The 5,275-nt window shown below is 33.5% G+C and overlaps 1 pseudogene; it reads left to right on the forward strand.

Annotated features, from left to right (window-relative positions):
* Positions 1-1,732: 1,732 nt before the first annotated feature.
* Positions 1,733-3,283, forward strand: LOC134261283 (regucalcin-like; annotated as a pseudogene).
* The last annotated feature ends 1,992 nt before the right edge of the window (positions 3,284-5,275 follow it).

The raw sequence follows: 5,275 nt of genomic DNA on the forward strand, positions 1-5,275 counted from the left end.
CGAACACAGATTCACAATTTACCTTGTAATATGGGTTGAAGATCTGAGCTATAAATAGGTCCCTGATTTTACCATAATTATTCTTTTTTTATACATGTAGTTTAATATTCTTCTGTCTCAGGCACCTGATGTTTTAAAACTTTCTTTACATAGATAAAAAAAATTCCCAAAACTATTATATTAAATAATTTTTTTCCCACTCTTAATTATCTCTTCAAGTTTCCCTTTCGAACTAACATTTAATGCTTTAAATCAAAGGATTCAAATTCTTGAAAAACAACTACAGTGTCTACTGCAGTAATTTAAAACATTGCAGATAATATTACATAATATTCAATACCCTTCTAAACACTCGATTTAGACATACATATTCCAACCCTTCCGACATTCCCCTCTGCTTCTAGGAGGGTCCCAATCGAGTGGGCCCCAGGATACACCTTTCTATGAAAGTACAAAAATAATAATGACGTAGAAAAACTTCCGCGCCATCTAGCGTTAATTCAGGTAATGTATGTTTTTTGCACGCTATCTAGCGACAATTCAGTGAATAATCGTTGGTTTTGCATTGGTGATCGTTGGTTTCGCATCGGAGTCTGTTGATTTTGCAAACGAGTCTGTTGATTCTGTTTTTAATGTTGTCTGTTTTGTATTTCATTATGTTTATAAAATTAGTTGTTAGTTTTGCATAAACGTCTTTTTTACCCTTTCCGCCGCCCATATTTTATCTATATAAATAAACATTAGTAGTAATGACTTTGAAAACTTCAGTCCTAAGTCAAAGAAAATAGTTCATTAGCGAAAGGATTTTTGATAATCAGTGTTATCGTACTTCTCTAAACATACGAGGTAATGCAGGAGAGAACCAGACTGGCCTGTTTGTTTACATCCAGCTGCGATACCAGATTAATTCTGATTCTGACAAAATCGGACCGTGGTATTAGGATTGAAAAACTCACTGTCAGTGTCTTATCATTTATATTGATAGTTTTAAAATATTTTTTTCATCAGAATATAAACGGTAATTCATGTAAGAAATTCATTCTACTCTGTAAATGAGCCCGGCTCTCTGTACTTCTGAGTACTTTGATTTTATCCGGAGACGGGAGAGCAAACATTATTAAATAATAATAATAAAGTTGGCCTTGAAAGGGTTTTTAAGTAAATTAGGAATCCAGTATTAGTTGTATGCCTGTAGGCAGGGTAACCATATTCAATTTGATTGTTTTGGAATATTTAAAAAAAAAACGACATATGATTGATAATAATGATTGTGAAGAATTTCCTCTTTCGAGTTGAATTAATATGTTTACTTTGTATTCTCAAATGGCTATAAGTCTGAGGTAAACAGATAAACTAGAAAGCAAATATTTACACAACAGGACATTGATAAGTCCATGAAGATTATATAACAGATTTAAACAGTCTGGCCGCTGTTGTGTATGCGATAACGAATGCTCAAAGTTAAAAAAGATGTCATTGAGATAATATTTACATATGATTGTATAATCTAACTACATGCTCAAATAAATATTGATTTTGTTAATCTATCTGCCTGTACAATCCCTTAATATAAATTGTGTTGCAAAAACGATAAAGAATGGATAAACTAGATGCATTTCCTCGTCATGCATATAGGACTCACCTTTGAAATACTTCATAAATCATTTGTATTGGAACAAATTCTCAAAATCAAACTATTAAAACATAAGCAGCTCGTACATTCAAAAACTCCTCTGTAGAGAGCTAGCATTCATTGTGTAAAGCATACTATATGTTTGTCTTATCTTGCAAGACACTCTTTTGAAGAAATGGTGTAAGATATGCAAGTATTTACATTCGTCTATTCTAGTGACCATAAGCTTAGAATCCCATAATTCTTAAACTTGTATTTAGATAAAATTTAAAACTAAGTTTTTACCAGGTAACTGCATATCTTTAGTACGTTCATAGTGCACCACCACAGTTGGACTATTCTACTGTAAATAAGGCTAAGATGATTAAAGTGCAAAGAGATAGAATTTAGGTTACAACGATAAAGCCAGGGCGGAGTACTAGTAAATAAATCTTCATTTCTGAAGTGTGAATCCTGGAAGGTCTTTCACATCGTTCGGCAGAATGAATGTTGAATGTGTTTTAAAAGCTACAACTACGGTTGGAGAAGGACCACACTGGGATGATGTCAGCAATACACCTCTGTAGACATATATGGCAATAGTATCCACAGATACAATCCAGAAACAAGGGTAGATGATAAATTTGAGCTGGGTAAGTAAATTACGGTCAAGATATTGTTTGTCAACGATATACAAATGTAGTTCGAACCGATAGATCATCAAGGGAAGAAAGGTATTCAATAAGTGCAACAATCCAAACGCTATCAACAATACAATTTGAAAACAACTGTTTTCATATCCTCAGTAATTCGAAGATTGTCATTTCAGATGGTCCAGTTGGATTTGTTGTTCCCGCCAAAACTGGTGGACTGATAGCAGGGGTGGGTCGTTGTTTGGTACATGTGGACTGGGACACAAAGAAGGTAACCAAACTACACGAGGTGGAACAAGGTTTAGATACACGATTCAACGATGGCAAATGTGACCCTAAAGGTCGGATAATTGCTGGTGAATTGGTTCGTTTAGTAGGGTATTGTCTGGCTGTGTAGACAGGATTTTTATACTTGATATTATTTATCAAGGAACGATGGGTCCAATGGTGCCTGATGTCATCAATATGCCTAGGATTGGCAACCTTTATTGTTTGGATTTGGATGGTAGTCTCCGCACGCTGGTGAAAGGCGTTGGGATTTCCAATGGCCTGGCGTGGACAGAGGATACAAAGACAATGTTTTACATTGACTCCACGCCCCGACAGATCTACAGCTTCGACTACAATGCTGCATCTGGGGAACTTTGTAAGATTATCAATAGTTCTGCATGCTTAGTTTCTTGATTCTCAAACAAATGAATAGATAAACTTTTCTGTATTATGTTTCGCATATCATGCAGGTAAAAGATTTCTTGTGAAACATAGAACAAGAACAGTTCCAAAATAGCAGACTCTGTACAGAATGGATAAAAATGAGGCAATATGTTTTCTGTTCACTTCAGCAAATCAGAAAGTAATTGTGGATACTACAGGGAGGCCCCTTGAAGAGATCGGTGTTCCTGATGGTATGACCATTGATACCGAGGGTAAACTATGGGTAGCATGCTATTTTGCTGGAAAAGTTGTTCGATATGATCCGCCAACAGGTATTTCATTAAAATGACCTGTAAACAGATATGTTGACAAAAATAGATAGAAGATAAATGCAAAACTTTTTTTTCTTCATTTTCGGGAATTTTCCTGGATGTAAATTAGCTTTCCCAAGTTGTCATTAAAAGCAATGAAGAATTACTTAAATGCATAATCAAAGTCAATTGCTGGATTAAATGGTACTATGTTTGAATTTTGTTATGCTTTGAAACTAAAAAAATATCATTTTCATTTCAAGCTGCGAGCTGCAAACTGTTAACATTCCCTCTGCATTGAGAATTACATCTTGCTGTTTTGGCGGGACTAATCTAGATGAACTCTATGTCACATGTTCAGTGTATGATGCACCAAAAGAAGAACTACAGAAATATCCATTATCAGGCTCGGTTTTTCGGGTCACTGGACTGGGGTTCAAGGGTTTTAAAGTAAATGTATATGAAGGAAAAATAAAACTTTAGACACAAAAAAGCATTTTGCTAAAGAACTTGTTACTATGTCTGCAGGAATATAACAATAAATTGCTCCTACATTTCATTTGTAAGGGCTTAATTGTGCAGTACTGGTATTTATTTTGTCTGTCAGATCAAAAATACAATCTACTTTTGAAAATCCTTAGATCCCACTATAATCATGGTTTGTGATCAAGTCAAGGATATTTTTTCCCTTTAATAGCTAAGGACATCTGTACTGCTTTTATGGGACAAGCACTCCTATTAACATTTTTTTTATATATATAGACAAATTAAGACAAAGTCATGTCTACAGACGGATTTGAGGATTCCAATATATAATGTACATGTACACATGTATACACTCCTCCCCTAAACTTCATTTTGGGGTATATCTAAAGCTAAAAAAAATTTTAAAAATTTGAATTTGCATGATTTTTTATTTCATTTCTATGACAACTCTTAACACCTTACAAAATCCTTTACATTTGGAAGATGGAAAACAACAAAAAATTAAAATGAAACAAAACATGAAAACAAACCAAAATATTTACTTTTACATTTGTATATGAAATTGCTAAAGTGTAATTGCAAAAAAATCTTTTGACAAATGTATAAAAGTTACTGTATCAAAATGTACTTCCACAATCCATATAGTGTGATGTTCTTTTTTCTTGCAACAGCTTTGAAAAAGTACAACTGTCTCATGATAAGGCCAAGATAAATAAATAGTGTGTTTCCTATTCCATTCCAACCTGAGAAAAAATAAGTTAGGAAGGAACATTATTGTAACATTTTGTTGGCAAGCTGCCATTCTCTCTAAGGGATTTGCAGTCACAACTTTTTCTGATTAATGTTTATAAGATGTGCATTTTTGCAAAGACAAAAGTGAGCGAGATAAGGATTTCTAAGAAAGAAACCAAATTTTTTTACTTCTGTAAAGATTAAAGAAGCAGATAAATTTTTCATGGTAGGCTCATATACGTGTACATAAGATGTGGTTGGAGAACTGGAAACTCACAATAAATTTATATAGGCCTAATACTTGAACATTGTATAAAAATAAGGTGAAGTATAATTCCTGCAATATTCAACTTGTGTAGATACTTCTCCTTTCTTAAAAATACCTCATCCCATTACACAAACAAACCGATAACACAAAGAAAAGCTAAATGATGATCTAGGACAATCAAATTGAACAAAGAAAAAAAACATGAAGAAAATTTTTATCATCAAACAAAAAATGTATAACAGAGACACTGTAAGAAATAAACAAGGAAATAAATGTACATACAGTTAAATGGGTTCTTGACAGTCTGAATGTTGCACAGAAATGTGACTACCATTTAAAACATGGTTTTAGTGGAATCAACATTAATGATCTTTATATGTGGTTTAAGTTTCATTTGTCATCAAGTGTCTTGTACTACGACTTTTTCATGCTTGGCTTTAGCTCATCGAAACAGGACCTTAGGAAAATGTGTGGCTTTTTGTTTGGGTCAAATCCTTCATGCCCCTAAAAAGAAAGAAATTAATATTATAAAAATTACCCTTGATCAACACCATTGCGT

Source organism: Saccostrea cucullata, unplaced genomic scaffold, assembly GCF_032062105.1.
Source record: "Saccostrea cucullata isolate Sc308-1 unplaced genomic scaffold, CSIRO_AGI_Scuc_v1 ctg2622, whole genome shotgun sequence".
Taxonomy (NCBI): Eukaryota; Metazoa; Mollusca; class Bivalvia; order Ostreida; family Ostreidae; genus Saccostrea; species Saccostrea cuccullata.